This window comes from Amblyomma mixtum, chromosome 2 (genome assembly GCF_055824585.1).
Source record: "Amblyomma mixtum isolate Tamu chromosome 2, ASM5582458v1, whole genome shotgun sequence".
Lineage (NCBI taxonomy): Eukaryota > Metazoa > Arthropoda > Arachnida > Ixodida > Ixodidae > Amblyomma > Amblyomma mixtum.
In genome coordinates, this window is record NC_143013.1 from 92,792,791 (window position 1) to 92,811,874 (window position 19,084).

Sequence of the window (19,084 nt, forward strand, 5' to 3'; positions counted from 1 at the left end):
TCTTCAGTGATCACTGCATGGTGTCTCTTCAGATAGGGAGGTACAGTCGGCGCGTACTCGATCCTCGATGGAAGCTGTGGAAGCCAAATAGCTGTCTGCTATCAGATAATATCTTCAAACGTGCTGTATCTACTTCCTTGAAGAACACATGGTCACCCAGTGATCCGCCAGTTTTGCAAAAGTGGGACTTATTTAAACAACAACAAAAAAAACATTGCTATTGAAGCCTCAGCAAAAGTCGTGTTTTTGAAGAGACATCACCTTCGACAACTCGGCCGTACTGTGGTTGAGCTACATGAGGTAGAGAAGATTAGCCCTGGTGCCTATGTAGAAGATATCGTTGCCTTAAGAGCAGAGCTTCAGCAGTTTGAAACTGAAAGATACAAAGAGGCCTTAGTATGGTCTCGGGCATTAGGATTCTGGATGAGCAACCAAATCGACGGGCCCTGAGTGATGTAAGGCAGACTGTTCTTGCTAAAGAAATATTGGAAAGTCAGTATGGTGGTTGCGCATATAGCGATGGTCCTGGTATTATTGATGCTTTCTTTGACTATTATCGGAAGCTTTTTTGGGGTTGTGCGGGCATAAAATGTGAGATCAGATTACAGTCACTTATTCGAAGCCTTTCTCCGGCTAGATGATGAATATCTTGCTGTAGTGGAGTGGCCTGTCACTTTGGACGAAATTAAATCTGCCTTTTCTGACCTGACGGCTCAGAAATCTCCTGCGCCAGATGGCATTATTAGCGAGTTCTGTAAAATATTTTCCACTTGCCTAGTGCTTTCCTTGATGGAGGTTTTGCAGGCTTCTTACGGTGTTGGTTTTTTGTGCCTACTTTGTATTCTAATTACACTATACTAATTCCAAAAAGCACACATACACATCGGTTGAAAACACTTGAGGGATATCGTCCAATTTCCCTCTGTACAGTAGGTTACAAACTTTTTTCAAAGGCTCCTTGCAACTACCTGCAGCTAGTTGTCGCTCACTTAATTGGCACACATCAGATCTGCGCTATCAGAGGCCGCAGCATCCAAACCAATGTTCATAATGCTCGTTCAGTATTGGAGAGAGTACCAGATGAGACCGTACAAGAAGCTCTCATTCAGATTGACCTTGCCAAGGCCTTTGATAAAGTTCATCACTATTTCTTGTTTGCGGTCTTAGAGCAATCAAATATCGAAGATGTTTTGCTTAGGGGCATAAGGTTGGTTGGTTTATGGGGTTTAACGTCCCAAAGCGACTAAGGCTATAAGAGACGCCGTAGTGGAGGGCTCCGGAAATTTCGACCACCTGGGGTTCTTTAAGGTGCACTGACATCGCACAGTACACGGGCCTCGAATTTCTCCTCCAAAGAAATTCAGCCGCCGCGGCCGGGATCGAACCCGCGTCTTTCGGGCCAGCAGCCGAGCACCATAGCCACTGAGCCACCGCGGCGGCCCTTAGGGGCATAAGACTGTGCTATAAGGAGACCTATACAAGGTTAATTGTTAACCAAGAGGTATCCAAACCTATTCCATTGAAATTATCTGTTCGCCAAGGCTGTCTATTATCACCTTTGTTGTTTGGTCTATACCTTGAACTCCTTTGTCTCAGTGTCATTAACAGCGCAATTATCAGTGGTTTCTTTCTGGCGCAATGTGAAATTAAGAATTTAGCCTATGCACATGATGTCGCCCTCTTTTGTTCTGACCAAACGAGTGTGCTAGAGGCATTACATTTCACTGAACAGTTTACGAGGTATCAGCTGCAGCTCATTATTTAGATAAATCCAACAGGTTTTGGCTGGGCCATTGGGGTACACCGCCCATTCATTATGGTGGCATAAGCGGGGATTGTGGGACCCTTCGCTACCTAGGGGTTCCTCTTCACTAAATTCGCAACAGTGGAGCCTACTGGGATTCACAGATAATCTCCATGAGGCGACAAACCCAGGCTTGGTTGAGTAGGGAATGTTTGCTCGGGCTCAAGCTGGAACAGTTTTTTTATTTTCAAAACTTCCTTATATGCTGCTGGTTCTTCACTGTGCGAGGAAGAAATTGCAGGTGATGCACAGAGCATTTTCTACCTCCGTATGGCGTTCCCAACAGGAACCAATGGGTCACGATAACCTATTTCTTTCTTTAGAGTCTGGTGGAAGAGGCATTGTTCACTTATTCGCGCGTCAGCTTGTTTCGCGGTTTGTTCTTTTTCAAATCGGCAAACCACCCTTTTTTAGTAGCTGTGCTTGTTAGGCATCTCAGTGCTCGTTTGCCTTTCCTGTTCGCACCGACTAGAGACACTCGTGAGAGGCCTTTATGGGGATTCCTTAAGGAGGTTGCTGCCCAAGCAGCACAAATTGATTGGTCCAACAGTGGCAAAAGAGTGGCGGAAATTGGCATGAATATTGGTCCTACACTGGCATTTGAGCAATCCGAGACTTTTTCCAACAATGGCCCTTCATTCATGCCAAGATTGTGCCTATACTCAGCCAGTCTAGCTACCAGCATTAACCCAACATTCAGCCAGTCTATCCACAAATGGCCAACGTTCGTGCCAAGACTATGCCCACGTTCAGCCAATCTATTAATTATGGCCCGACATTCGTGCCAATACTATGCCCATATTCAGCCAATCTATGAATAATGGCCCGACATTCACGCCAATAGTATGCCCACATTAAGTCGATCTGTCAATAATGGCCCGAAATTCGCGCCAATAGTATGCCCACATTCCGCCAGTATCAATAATAGCCCCAGGTTCGATCCGACTTGTGCACACTTTTCCACCCTTGATCTAACTTTTATAGGTGGCATATCAATTGCAAGGCCAGTGGGAAATTGTATGCGATCGGGGGTCCCACCTAGTTTTGTACCACACCTCTTGCTGGCCAGCAACAATGCAGACATATACCGCTTGTTTTCCACCAGCCGGAGATTGTATGTGTAACATTTTACATATAAGCAGTCAGCAGACATACAAGAAAGAAAGAACGGATTCAAAGAACGAAATTTGTTGCATCTACGGTGCCAGTACATCGTGCAATGCACTGTGCTGGAGCCGCTGAATCGATGAGTCATATCGGCACTAATCGTTGGACTCCTCTTGCAAGAGAACTTTTGCAGTGCCTTGAAACAAATTCCTCGCCAAGCTCTTGCACGATGACCTGGCTGTACATCGCAGCTGCAAAGAGGTGCATGATGTGATCATGAGTGTAAGTACAACCATCGCAGAAAAAAGACAAGAAATGAAATAACTCATTGATCTTAGTGGCGCGCAGTGTGCGAGAAGGTACTCGCAACATATGTTGAAAGTATAATTTCTAAATGACTCTTAATATAAATCCCCACACTAATAGCAAAATGTTGAATTGAATTTAACAATTTTTTCCCACCGTATTGCTAATTTCTAATTCCAATTTGCCGTGTCACACCCTCGAATACATATTAAAAGTCACAAAAAGAGATAAATATAGTGTTTAGTACAAATCAATCTATTTTTATATTTCCTATTAGGGGTGTGCGAATATCAAATTTTTCGAATACGAATCGAATACGAATACTTGGTTCCGAATATCGAATCGAATATCGAATAATCAAGGACAGACGCATTTAACCACTACACAACATTATTTGAGCGCCCTAGAATATCACAGTTCAACTATCAGTGATGGAATGAACGCAAAAGATATGTGTGGCTGCACAAAAAGTATCAAAGTCTCGATCATTAATCTTAGAAGAGTAGAAATATCAGAGAAGATGGCTAGTACACAGCATTGATTAAGGCTAGCTTGCCATAAGCACAAAAGCACGTTGCTGGGATGAAGATAAAAGGTTGTCGTGAAGGGAAACACCGGCTGCTCCACATGGTCAAGCAGAAGTAGTTTGTTCCCTTCTAGCTGAAGGGACTTCTCCAGCCCCAAATATGCCCTCTTACTTGGCACTGAACTGGCACGTATTGCGAGGTATTTCGTGCACAGCTCTGACTATACCAGCTTCGCAGGTGTAGCCACAAAGAAGTTCACCAGCGTAGTCAGCTACGGCATGGCCCAACGTTACTAGGGTCCCTAGAAATGGGACCCTAGCACTGCTCTGGGCGCCGCCATATTGTTATGCCTCTGTCGATAAAACTTGGGGACCGAAATGAACGCCCGTGCTCGCAATAGATTATTCGGCTCGGTACGAATATTCGCGTCGGGTCGAATATTCGAAACAACACGAATACTTGGATTTCGAATCGAATACGAATACTAAAAATATAATATTCGAATTATATTCGAAAATTTCGAATATTCGCACACCCCTAGTTCCTATCAAAATTATATGTCTATTGCGAGCTGGTTGTTTGCCTTTTTGTTCCAGCAAAGTATGGCACAGGTGGTAGCAGCTCCTCCCCATTGAACAGCTGTGAGCAAATTTTTTTTTTCGCTATGAAATATAATATTCCATGCAAAGACGGCTTGTACAGTTTTGCGAAATGCACTGAACGCAGGAGACCGAATACACTTTTTTTAAAGTAAGCAGATTATCGATGCCGCTTGGCATGCATGTAACGGGGCAAACGGAAATCTTACTTGAAAACCACACGAAATCACTCTTCCGATAGTCCATGGGTGATTAATTCCGAGACAACATGGATAAAGTTCGCTGGGACCAGGAATTCCGCTTTTTCTCGTACGCCTGCAACTGGCCAAGACAAAGGCACCTGGTACGGAAATATTACACGCGGCCAAAGAACTGCTGCAGTGAAAGGAAAAGCGCTTCTGATACTCATCTTGCACAAACGATAGACGACCAATGTCGTAATGAACCCAACATGAGTCGGGCCACACAACACTCCGCCACCAAGGGCGTCCGCAGAATTTTTTGCAGGGGGGGCCCCATTGGTTGTTGGCGCCGGAGGAGGGGGGGGGGTATGTTCGTAGCAGAAAGGCACTATTTGCGGAGTAAATTTATTTTTTTATATATAAATAAAATAGATAAGTAAAATACACGCATTAAAGAAAAATTACAAACAGCAAAGTAAAGCGAGGCTAGGAGAGATACATTGGAGTTTATAAGCGAAGAAACAATTAAAATTAATAAAAATGCAAAAAGATACTATCACTTCGTGGAGAAGAGTGCTCAGTCTTGCTGCATACGGGTTCTCGACACACCCGGATTGATGACCAGCACACAGCACAATATGTTCACAAACACGCAACGACAGTCACTCAGTCAGTCTTCCTTGAACAGAAACTGTAGACGCCTCGGATTTTTCTGGGCGAATTGCGTGATGACACGGGTGATAAATTCATTTCTGTGCTTCATTACACGCTCTCGGTGCACACTCATTATACAAAGGCCGTCCAGTCTGTCGTTTGTCATCGTTGAGCGTAGCCACGTTTTCACTCTCCTCATTGTACTGAAGGAGCGTTCGACCATACAGGTAGTAACTGGCAAAGCCAGAGCCACCTCATTGGCTTTTGCAACACCAGCGAAGAATGTCTTGGCCTGATGTAGAAGCTCGCAGTAAGTTATTTCTGATGGGTCCCCAGTTTTGTTGCACCACATCTCGTACCAAGAGATGGCCTCTTCCTTGAAGTTGTCGATGCCGTAAAAGCACTGGAGTTCTTCGGCGAGAACAGCGAACTCAACACGGCTCAAGTGCTTCATTTTTGATGGATTCAGCTGGAGAAGTTTGAAGCTCCTCTCATTGCTTTCAGAAAAGCGCCGAGCTTGAGAAGCAGTGAGGGAGTCCAAGTACGGCACATATATTGCCACACGGTAGTATTCCTCCGGCGACTGAATCCCGTAGTTGTCTCGGTGGGCTTGACGAGAGACTTGTCTTGGTACAGATATCACCACATTTAAGTTATTGGCTGCCTGCCTTGCTGCATTCATGATGTTAGAGAACTCCTCTACAGCGTTGGTCCGGTGGCCGCGAAAAATACGTTGCAGCTCAGTGATGTGGTCATGCACAGAATGGAAGTACATGGATACACCTTGCAGAATGTTCGTAACTGGTTCGAGCCGAGCGCTGTACTTCGCTACAATATGCAAGCAGACGATGAAAGATGAGCTTGTTGTTGCGCAGTAGAGGATGTGAGCTCGTTGTCTAGTTGCAGCGTTCGAGCATGATTCCGTGGACGCGAGCTCCTCGAGTGCTTCGACTATGGCCACGTAATGCTGAGAGAAGATCCTAATAGACTTGTACTTCGCAGACCATCTTGTCTCACACAGCATCGGAATGTTGGGCACCAATTTTCTCCGGAGCACGCTCTCGCGGAAGAAGTTTATGGTTTGTTTGATTATCCCAATTGTGTTTCGAATTTCAGAGACGTCGTTCAAATCGTTGATGACGAGATTTAGTTTGTGACTTGCACAGTGGAAAAATAGTGCCTTCGGGAACTGTTTTTGTATAATTTTGTTCACTCCAGCTTCTTTTCCAGCCATTGTAGAGCATCCATCGTACCCCTGTCCAACGAAGTTCGAAAGAATCAGCCCGACATTCGTCAAAAACTTCAAGATTGCCGCGGCGATGCAAGCGGAGTTTAATTGCTCCAGCTCTACAAATCCCAAAAACTGCTCTCGAACGCACACTTGGACTCCCGCCTTGTCAATAAAGCGAACGCCTATAGACATCTGCTCTTTTCCTGAAATATCTGCAGTTTCGTCAGCAAGAACGGAAAAAGCAAACGCTTTGTTAGCTTCGGTAACTATCAGCTCTCTCAGGATGTCGCCACAGATTGTGATGATCTCGTTCTGGACGCGGACAGAAGTGTACTTGGCATTGCCAGCAGAAGAAGCGAAGTGCTCCTGAAGTAGAGTATCTCCAGCTTCTACACGAAAGTCAAGCAGATCATTGAAGACTCCACTATCGGACTGTTTGCCGCGAATCGGCAAGTCATGCGTCGCGCAAAAGACAATGGTGGAAACTATTGGAAATAGTTTCTCACGGTTCCTTTCAACTTGCGCGTGCAGTGCTCTGTTCAGCTGCTGTAAAACGGGTAGCTGCTTGCCTTTCATCACATCCATAAAGTTCTGTGAGGCCGTCATTGCCTCCTGGTGCCATTGGGATTTTACGTGATCCCTGCACGCCTCGTGCATTTTTCTGTAGTTACTGAAAGCGCGCACGATAAAACTACCTTGAGTACCCCGGTGAACACGCGGAGGAAAAATGACGCAAAAATGACAAAAGGCGCCTTTCGCTGTCGCTGAGTACGCAAGCCAGGGGGCGTAATCTCCCAGCCATTGATGTCGAAAAGACGTCTTTCCAGGTGTTACATCCTTCTTAAAATCATATGTAACATTTGGCGACCATGGCTTAGTAATAAGACGTAACTTCAAAAAGTCCGGTATGCCAGTGAGTTTAGCTTTGCCTAGGAACTCTCCTAAGTCATATTCTTGAGGCAAGTGATTTGTTTTCTTGATGTTGTCTCCGGACTTCGATCCCAAGCAAGAAGAAAGGGAATCGTCTCGGCTTACTGCGTGACCGGAGCTCGCTGGTGGAGTTCCTTCCATGGAGACGACGACGTCGGCTACTGTCCGGTGATGAAAGGTTCCATCGCTCTGGTCAAATCCGGACTTGAATCCCAAGAAAGGAGAAATGGAAACATCTCGGCCTGCTGCATCACCTGAACTCACTGTTGACAGAGTCCCTTCCATGTAGTCGACGACATCAGCTACTGTCCGGTCATAAAAGCTTGCATCACTCTGTTCAAATGCTACACCGTTGTCACATGCCACACCAGAATCTGCAGGGGCGCATTTGGATAATGCTTCGTCAGACAAGCGCTGACGCTCGAAGAAGCGTCGAATATCCATCATTCGGGACCGCGCGAGACAAAGCTGGCTATGGAGTTCCTCAGGGTTGGTAGTGTTAAAAATATATACACATTGATTGGAAAAACGGTTCAATGCGCACGTTGAAAACAAAAAATGACTATATATGCAGCGAAAACTTATTTACAAGATAAATGCACGCTCGCAGCTTCATACACCTCGCTCCATCTTGCTCGCGCAACCGCACAGTCGAGTATTTGCACACACACTACTCGCCGCTCGTCGTTTTCTCGTCCGCTGTCTTGGTTGTTCTCAGCTTCGTTGACAACCGGCCACTAAAAACACCGAAGCACAAACAAAGAGGCGCGCACACGCAAGGAACGCCGCGCGACTTCCGAGGGGAAGGGACACTCGCCACTCCGGTCGGAAAATTTGTTTTGTGTGTTTTTATGGGGTTCAGAGCCCCAAAACGACTCAGGCTATGAGGAACGGAGGAGTACAGAGTTCCGGATAATGTCGACCACCTGGGTCTCTTTACCATGCACTGACATCGCACAGTACATGGGCGCTGTTGGGATTTGAGGCCCAGCCAGAGGTGACAGGCGAGCCAGGCAGGCGCCATCGGGCTGCCTTGACCAAAGGCGCTGGTTTCCGGAGAAGACGCAAGGAACGCTGGTGTGGGGGCGCCTCTGGAGACTGCGTCGCCGTGAACAAAAGCAGCTAATCCCCTTTGCCGAAGATTCTGAAAGCGGCGCTTGTACCGAACTGCGCTCTCCCGTGGATCGGAGGAGACAGCGAGCGGCGGCGGCGCCAACTCATCGCCCGCTTGCCCCTGAGCAGCCCGACAAAGCGGGGATGGACACGGCTGATTTGTCCCTCCCTCTTGAAGAATTCATCGGTGGCCGGGGTGTGCACTGTCTGCCTCCGTGTCGCTATCTCACTAGAGATCAAAGAAACAGGCACACATCTCAAGACGGCTCGAAACACATGCTCGTCGGTGCCGCTGTATGTCTGCAACGACGCGTCCCCGAACGCGGCACTTCGCAGATGTGACCCAAAGCGTGGAAGCGGGGCCGCTTTTACTCTTTTGACTGAGCGCACCGCCGCCCCTGACGTGCGGCCATCACTCACGGTTCGAGTGAGTGTTTTTCCAGGGGGGTGCAGCCGCCCCCCCTTGCCCCCCCCTCCGGACGCCCATGTCCGCCACGGTGATTGAAGAGATAGTCAACGTTCGGTAAATCCATTTCATCAAAGCCGAAAAACAAAGTTCTCACCATTCTGTGCATGCCTTTGCGCTAGACATTTCCCTGTTAAAGTTGGCATTCAGAAGTCCCGCCATTGCTTTGTCACTTTCTCTTTTCCTGCCGGAGAAAAAAAAAGGTCGGCGCTGAGTCAAAGCGCCAATTACGCCAAGAACCATATTCAGTTCCGAACACATTTCAAGATAAAAGTATGGTGGTACTCACAAATAGAATCTTGCGGGCCAGGCTACTGAATTACGTCATAATTGTCAGAACGTATCACATGTGGATTCTCGACAACGAACGGCGTCAGCTTGAGCGCGCATGCTTCGTCGGCACGCTGGTTGTGTGGCTTTTCGCCGCCTTGCTAGCTACAGGCGATACTCGTTGGGCGAGTGTTCGGGAAAGGAGGAGACGACGATGGGACAGGTTTCTTATATTTTTCGGAGAATATGCTGCAGCAAGAGAAACGGCAGCTGGAAAAGGGGTAGAAAAAAATCTAGGGAGGGTGGATGAGCGGCGTTGCGCTTAGTTGGGCGCGAGGGGAAAACAGGTTTGAGAAGGTCAGTGTACCTAAAATCACAAAGAAAAAAAATAACTCCTAGCATGGTGAGGGCCAGCGCTCTTCCAACAAAGAGGCTGGGCCCGGCAAAAGGCGGCTGTATGAGACTTCAAAAAGGGGGTGGAGAGGGGGGGATGAAATGAGTGAAAGAATTCCGGAATGTTCGGAGGATGCGCCATAGGCAGTTGAGCACGTGAAAAGCGGCAAGGAAACGACAATGTGGAGATGGAAGTGGAAACGTGGAGCTTGGGAATGAATTTCGTCAAAAGGGCTCCAAACATTAGCGTAATTTCTGCGGTCGTGTGCCTCTTTGGTTGAAGCTGAGATAAATGTGTTACTATGAAAATACCGGAAATATAAAACAATAAATAAAATTACCGGGAACAATGCGTGTTCTTTGAGTGTTTACTATATGATACTTGTGGCGGACAAAGAATGACATACGTCCAAGCAACACCATTCATCAATATAATCCAATGATTCGCTTCTAGAGCGACGAATACCCTACATTTTATACACACCAGTGTAGGCAGGTCGGTCTAAGCCATAGTCATGCGGCCCACCCGTGAGTGTCTGCGCTAGCTCGAAAAAACGCGGCGCGCTACTCAGCAATGCACCTGTTATGGCTCATTGGTATTAAGGATACGCACAAAGAAAAGGCAAAAAAAAAAAACTAGTGGAAATGCGACCGGGAAAAAGTTCCGATCTTTAATTTGATAAACGTGATAATTTAAAGCAAAAACGTATGCTAGAGCTGTCGTTATAGAATACCCAAAAAGCACAGCAGAATAACAAAACAATTTGCGACATTAAAAAAACCTAGCCACCTTAGCTTCGCGGCTTCAGGAAGCAGAGCCGTTTGTTCGCTTATTTTTTTTTAATTTAACATACATCTACATTTTCTTTCCCGTCTGCTGCTTCTTCACGCAGTAAATGTGCAGCAAGTTGTTCACGTCAACTGTTTATTTGCGATAAAACCAAAATCCCGTTTTACTCAGATCGTTTCTTCTCTCCAAATGCGCCACGCAATAATTTGTGACCTAGTGGAAAAAGCGATTTATTTGTTTTTTTCTAGGGTGAGCATCCTGTGGGTGAGGCATTGTGTTCCGGATTGTGTCATACGATTCAGCGTTTCGTGCAGCATAAACTTATTAGTTAAGTTGGGCCTATATCTTGAGACATGAATTTGAACCGGCAACCTATAATCGAGGGCTGTGGTGTGCGAGGTATGCGAGAGATATGCGAGGCAGTACGTTAATTAGTGCGTTATTATACCTTTCCTCGAATCGAAATTTCATTTTCTTGATTGTGGCACCTCTTTCTCTCTTTCTTTTTTTCTTTGCATACCATAATTACAAAAGACGCCGCTTTTCAAAATTCGTATACCTTCGTGAAGGAATCTGACCTCTGCTCACTTTCGCGCGATCAATTACATCGCGCTTTTTATTGTAATTTCGCGTCAAAGTTCGACGCTAGCGCTCTTGTTGGTCATAAAAAATAAATAAATAAACAAGTCCGAATATTGAAAAAAAACGGATTGAGAGAAATAACCACAGATAATCACAGGGACATCCTTTGGTGTGTCGTGGAGCGGCACTGCCAATACAGGGAAAACAGCGGACAAGTAGGGCCAACGTTGCGGGTGTAATGAGGCGGCACTGCCAATATGGGGACGACAGCGGACATTTAGGGCCATCGTTGGAGGTGTAACTAAGTGGCATTGCCAATATGGGGAAAACATCGGACAAGTAGGGCCATCGTTGGAGGTGTAACTAAGCGGCTCTGCCAATATGGGGAAAACATCGGACAAGTAGGGCCAAAGTTGGAAATGGCACATTGTGGCAGTGCCAATATGGGGACAATGAAGGCAACATTGGCCCTGTGTAGGGCCACACATAGCCAACAGACTCCCAATATTGGGCCAACGGTTTTTGTGCTGCCTGGGTGATACCTTCAATTTCCTCTGTGCGCTTTTCTTTAGACTACCATGTAGCCTCTCCAGAAGGCAGATGACTGAGGCACTTACAGAGTATTAGTTTCCTGTACTGTTGTATCGGCAGCCTTTTCGGAGTTCCTTGAAGCCAGTGCTTTAAAAGTGTTAGGCGAACGTGCGTTTCTTCTGCTGCAAAAACATCCTTCTTTAAACTGCACACATCTAGGCTGCCTGTGAAGCATGGCTTTATGCTAAGGAGATGCTTGCGCCATGGACGGTGAATTGCCGCCCGTGTAGTACACCACAGATAATTGACGATTGTTTTGTTCAGTGCATTGATGCTGTGCTCTTCTGGGACAAACTACAAAGAACAATTAGGAAGGATATTGACATCACCCCCTACAGCATCCGTTTTTTACCTGCGGAGAAAAACTGTCCTGTGCCATATCTATTTATGTTGCTGGGGCTATTTATTCTCAGAAAGAGCAGCATGATGAACCGCCACGCCGAATCACCACGGTCGTGGAAATCTTTGTTTCGTGAACGATGCGCTTTGGTTAGGGGAGAGCATGCTGCACTGCAAGAGCCGCCTAGTTGACTTCCCTATCTGGATGCATGTGCGTGCCTCGCAGACTTTTGATGTTTTGGAACGTGGGTCATGCGTGGGTATGGTGGCCTGGTATTTTGTAGCGTAAGCATGCTCAGATTTTTCTTTTCAGCAATATTGCCATGCAATAAACAGAAAAAATGTGGCCAGAGCCTAGTGGCCTCTCTAAGCAGCCCTTAAATGAGATCTGTTCGGGCACCTGCGGGTTCAACTCCCAGTCATAGATATTGATGAAATTTCTTTTTCTTTTTTATGGTTTGAAATCTAATTGAGCTGAAGGTCAAATTTACACGCTCCTAGATTGAAGTGCGATGTCCCGTAGTCAAGCTTTCTCTTCAAAAAAGCGACACCGCCCGGAAACAATCTCGCCAGCGCAGGCTGTTAGACTAGCGGAGAAGGAATCCCTGAACAGCGCCTAACTTTGTGTGCGCTTCTCTCTCTCTCCACCATCGCTCGCCAGCGCTGCGCCAAGGGAATTGCGTCACAGCGCCCTTTGTTCGAGAATGTTGTAGTAGTCTCTACTCAAAGCTGACAGATAGTAGAGAAGCCTTGAGTGTGTTAAGTGATGCCCTCTCCACTTCAGTCGCTCGGCGGTGGCGACGCAACATAAGAAAGATCTGGAAGCATCTTGAAACCACTCTCCACGCCCGACTAATGGGAATGTGTGCCCTGCGCGAGAAGGAGAAGGAAATTGCATAGCTGATACTGTGTGTATGCGCGCCCCTGCCTTGGCTGGAAGGACGAACAGACACGGAACTTGCCTATACATGAAATGCGTTTACCGCAGCCCGTTAGCCCGAGTCGCCGTTCAAGCTTCAGAGACGCGCGCCCACTCGACTCCCATCCTCCGAAGAAATGATGGGAGTCGAGTGGGCTCGCGCCTCTGAAGCTTGAACGGCGACTCGGGCTAACGGGCTGCGGTAAACGCAATTCATGTATCCCTCAGGGAGCAGTGTTATCACCGCTCCTGTTCAACATTGCTATGATGCGCCTCCCAAGCCAATTGGCCCGGGTGGAAGGCATTCAACACGCGTTATATGCAGATGATATTACAATTTGGACCACTCAGGGGAGCCTTGGGGACATGGAGGAACGCCTTCAGAAGCCTACTTCCATAGTCGATGCGTAGGCTATTGACTGTGGGCACCAATGTGCTCCAGCGAAATCAGAGCTTCTGCATGTCAGAGCGAACCCAAAGGATAGGACAGCAATGCACATCTCTCTGTCAGGAGGTCCTACTAGAGAGGTGGAGGAGCTCCGGATTCTGGGCCTTTTCATTCACCACAGACTCAGACCGGACTCCACTATTGCGAAACTAAAGAGAGTAGGCGAACAGGTAGGGTGCATGATCCGCCGCGTTTCCAACAAGCGGGGTGGTCTGCGGGGCAGGGACGCTCTTCGGCTCGTCTATGCCTTCGTGACTAGCCGGATCCTCTACGCCGTGCCATATTTCCGCACTACTAAGCAAGACGAGGCGCGAATAGACGCCATCATCCTCAAGGCAACTAAGCGAGCCATGGATCTCCCGGTGCCTACCTCTAATGCCAAACTCAAGGCATTAGGGGTGCTAAACTCCCACCAGGAGCTGCGGGAGGCCCACCTCGTGAACGAATACACGCGGCTCATGCAGACTGGTCCTGGGCGCCGCCTGCTAAACAGCTTACACATCCAACACGACTGCACTCCAGAGGAGGCGGAGCGTATCCCAGTACTGTGGCGCCATATGCTCTGGGTTTCCCCGCTCCCCCGTAACATGGACAGCGACATGCACGAAAACAGAAGACAAGCGCGGGCTCGGGCTCTTAAGAGACAACACGGCTCCCGACCCGGTGTATATTATGTAGACGTAGCAGGCCCATCGCCCACGGGATTTTACTCGGCCGCGGTCGTTCACCAGGAAATGCACGTTGATGGACTCTCCTTTCGAGCCCCGAATTCAATGCGAGCCGAGGAAGTAGCGATAGCGCTTGCTGCCGCCCACGCCAATTCGATAATCATCATTACGGACTCCCGAAAAGCATGTGATCATTACTTGGCAGGGGAGATCTCCCCCTTAGCTGCTTGTATTCTACGACGGACTGCCACTAATTCAACACCCAAAAGAATCATTTGGGCTTCTGGCCACCAGGGCTTACGAGGTAATGAGGCCGCTGACGCGGCTGCCCGAGCGCTTACTCACCGGGCTCCTCATCCCAGCTCTTCTTGCTCGGAGACTAACCAGCCGCTGCTGCGATTCAGGGAAATATTACCACATTATAGCGACAACCACCGCCTTTTCCCGGCCCCTGCAAAAGGGCTGAGTAAGACGGAGGAGCTAACTTTAAGGCGCCTGCAGACAGGTACTCTACTCTGTCCGGCAATCATAAAACATTACGTTTCTAACACGGATGGGCGATGCCCACACTGTGGGCAGACCTGTGATATCTTCCACATGGTGTGGGCATGTACTCTTAATCCCCGCCTCCCCCCTTCCCCTACCCCTTCCACAGAGGCATGGGAGACTGCCCTCCTAAACTGCTCCTCGCTTGAGTCCCAAAGGGCTCTGGTGAAACGGGCGAGAGACGGGGCCTCCTCATGCGGTGTCCCGGACTAGGGACGCCGACCATGTAGCGGGGCCACTCTGTGGCTAACAAACTCTATTTCACAAAATAAAAGTTTTCACCACCACCACTCGACTCCCTGAACCCGCCCAGCCACGGACCAGCGAGGGAGCGTGGGTCAGCCTGAGGGACGGCTCCGTCGTGAACATCTGGTGGTCGGACTGTCGAAGTGCCCGGTGAACGAACTGTGTTTTGTTTGTTTCTCTCTCTCTCTTGTATTAGTGCACTTTAGGTCCCATAAATAATCTCCCTCGAGTGTTACTTTGCATCAATTGCATTGTATTGCAAATCCCTGTGTATGTGCTCGTACGAGTGATTGTGAAATCCTCAGTATCGTCTATTTACTGTATGCTTTGTTTTCTTTGTGAATCTATGGCTCCGACTTATCCTCTGGCTTGCGACCGGCGAAGGCTGGGCATCAAACGACAAACCCGCTTGTCACTTGTTAGCTGGTCTCTGGCTAAGCTTGCGATGCCGAGTCGAGGGAAACTCTTTTGTGGCCTAGACAGCTACTCCCAAACGCTCTAAGGGTGTCAGTTAACGCACGCATAAGTGCGCGGAGTGGTGACACCCAAATGAAGATGGTCAGATACGTTCTGTTCATATTTTTCATTTTAGAGACCCCACTTCTACAATCAATAATGCGTGATTTATATGGTTGACACTTCGTAGGCCGAAGTAGTCAACAATATGAGCAATAGTGTAAATTTTAGCGACAGCTTTTAGTGGTCGATAGGCCAAAGTAGCTTTCAGAGTGCCACAAACGCATTCACTTTCATTGTCTCCGTCCACCCCTCAGATATGCATAAGATACAAAATGAGCCAGATGTTATGCTGCCTATGAATTCAGGTGGGAGCATCATACATGGGCGACATAACTGTTCCGTGTTTCTGACAATTCGACACCAGCCCTTAACTTCGGTCTAGAAAGGTGCCGATATCAACTTAGCTCAAGAAAGTTCTTTGAGAATCACACCTATGAAGCATTCTGGGGCATTTTGCAAAAACTCGAGGTGCAAATGGCATATTTAATTACTTAGCGTTTTCTCTTCTGAATCAGCTATAATCGTACCGGTTAGCCAGTCAGCACGTTGATTCAGGGGTGCAGCATATATTATTAGTAGATATTCGATCCGTGCCGGGTTTTTATTGTGAGCATCTCGTCCCTCAACTTTGTACTGGCGCCCATTCTTTAGGGCCATCGCCTAGCGCGCCGCTCCAGATTCGCCCAAGTTGGGGCTCCTGCTGTGTTACCGTCAACTGGCATTGACAGCACAGTCATAATCACTTTGTTGCAGCGCTGCTAAAGCAAATGACACTATTCAAAGGGAACACGCACGAACAGTTCCCTGTGTTCGTCACACTGGAACATTATGATCAATGGTAACCAAGTAATCTAGCACATCGGTTTGTTAATGTCGGTGTTTAAAGTCAAGACTCCAGCTTTTAGTGCGAGAGCACATCACGAGCAATTCTGAAAAAGATGATCTCTGGCTGAAGCTTCTCAGATGCCTGCAGGAATAGAATAAATATTGCCGCCAATGGGTTTCGAACAGCGACGGTGTGAACAGACCTGCCTCGCTGGCCACTGTACGCGAGTACTATTCTAAACAAAAAAAAATAAACATGCCATTGCCTCAGTCGACCACGCCTGCTGTTAAACTGGAACATTGATGATGATAATGATGATTGTCACGCTATATATTGCACTTGGTCGTCTCCTTCAACTTGCATCTACATCACGAAGAGATCAACTTCGCTGGTCACTGCATGAGAGCGCTATGATATCGCCGCAACCGATCGGGCCGAGTATTAAACCTCCACACAGTAACTCTGTGCATTGCACATCGTCGTCTACATCAAGTTCTTTCTGTGCGATAAAGTCACGAAAGGAAAGAAAGTACACATAACTAGCTCCCTGGGACAGTGGGAACCTCATCTATGCTTTTAGCTGCGTATCGGTAACTGCGTTTGCATTGAGAACGTTTTGGCAGAAACGCGGCACTGGAGCAATAGGCCGCCAGAGTTCGTATGTGGATTGGCGTTGGTGATGACAACGATGTATATAGGCTCCGTTGAATTTGATGGAAGTTAAGGCGCATAACTTATTCCCTGGGTCAGCGGACATCTCAGTGCCGCTTTCAGGAATGTGGCAGTTTGCTCCACTTGCAAAAAACTGCTCTCGCGCATTATTTTCTGCCTAGCAATTCTAAACAGCCAGGAATTTTGTGTCGGGTCTGCTGGTAGGCGACGGCTGGCTCACGATCGGGTGTAACACCTTCTGAGCCCAAATAAAGACAGGTAAAGGGTGGATTCACCAGTATTGTGCGTAGTATGAAAATCTACACACAACCTCTACAAGATGTCGCTTATGATTTAGAAGCGGGCCGACGTGAATCGAGATCAAATGCTAGAAAAAACAGCCAACTAGCCCACCCCAGAATCCTCTTAGATTGTTGAGGAATTTCAGGCAAGAAATGGAACAAACTGAACCACGCATACGGTTATGTGTGCACTTGTCTGCCGGATAATTCAGTCGCAAACACAGGGAGTCGAGAACATAAGAACTCAGATTGATAACGACCTTTAAGCAATAACCTGGTAGCGTCACGCCTCCATGTATGCTACCGCCGGCGTCAGGTGTCATGTGCGAGAAACATGCGACATCGTTCTGCCATCAACAAACGATCAGCTGTGTTATATAAAGGCAAATTATGAGGCGCTGCTGGAAAAAGAGTTTGTGGCATTATCCTACCATAGTAACAGACATTTGTACACACGGCTACCTTCGACAGAAAACATAATGTCTACTGTTGAAGTACGCACGACATGACTCCGGCTTCTCTCTCCTTTTTAACGCAGTTTTCAAATTTTCTTCGTTCATATAACGTAAACTAAAGATATATAAGCGGTACAATCACAGCGAAAAATAACAGCATGCTACGCATGTTTAGCCGTGCGAGTTTAAACGTTCTAGTGGCTGGGTATGCTTAGGCAAGCAGCTCTTTAATCACATTTATTCAGACTCGCTCTGTCTGCGTGAAACCCAAGCTGGGCTTAATTTTTGTTGGTAGAACATTAATAGAGTCATTTACGTTGGTAATGAAGGTTGCGCGCCTCTTAGAAATTAAAGGATGTTGTCGTACACCAGCTTGCCTCCGTACAGAATATGTTAGTCATTCACCATGGAAGCAATACGGCGTCAGGAGCCTTGAATTACCTTTCCCAGCGCTTAAATAACCTCTTCTAGAATTAGCCTTGATAAGACTCTCTCCGCTTTCCATTTATCAAGGCTTTACGCCGTTGCAAGTACACGCCGTGGTTATTGTGAGCACGCCCAATACGCCTATTTTATCAGGCGAACAGGTCAGGCTTATGACCCTTCTGCAGTTATTACATCCAGAGGCTTTTGAAAATAGGTTGCAATCATTACGCGACAGTCTCTTGACGTTTGATGGAAACCATGGGCTCATGCTCATGTAATGTAGCAGGGCTGGAAGTTTACAACGGTCTACTTTCTCCAACTCTACCGGACCTTATCAGACCGAAAGGTTCTTAACAATACGAACACAATGTTGGTTTTCCAGGTGTCAAGTTGAGGCTGCTTTAACTTCAAAACAAGTAGGCCACCACAACAAGAAGGTACCTTGCCATAGCAGAAACCTCATGCGCTGAGTCTTTAAATCAGAGGCTACAAGTTGATAAAATGCATTCTCGGGGCTGTTCTTGCCGCAGTCTACGCGCTCTGTCAGATAACGAAAGGCTTCATGCAACGTACGAGCCAGCTGTGTGCGCTCGCTTCCGCCGCACGTGTCACAAAACACGTTCTATAAAGTCCGCGCCGCAGCTGCCGAAGCCTTAGGAATTCTGTTCGCTGCAGGCCACGCGCACAGTAGGAACTCGGCACCTCGAAAAGGGTGAAGTTGCAGATTTACTTATCTTTTTTGGGGCGTACTCATTTAAACTTATTCATTTTTTTTATTTAGGATACTTTCTAGGCCCAAAGGCATTACAGAAAGGAGTGATAAGGTACATAAAATGAGTGGTAAGGAGTGATAAGGTACATAAAATACAATAGTGGTAAGGCACATAAAATGAACACTGCGTGTTATGCAATATTATTTACAAAACAGCAGAATATACAGTAGTCTTGAAATTGCAGATGTCAAAAATCGCAGCGATGGAGGGAGCCAGGTCGTTCCAGGCTGCGTCGTTTTTGGAATAAATGAATTATGACACATTTTGCCCACCGTACAGCAACAACAAGTGCTGAGGCATACTTTTTTTGGGGGAGTCTCAATGTGCCATAGGTCTCATTTTCTACCCACTTGTACGTGGTACAGCGGACCGGGACCCTTTATTTTACTTTTTTTTTCCGCGGTCCCAGCCAAGCAGTTGT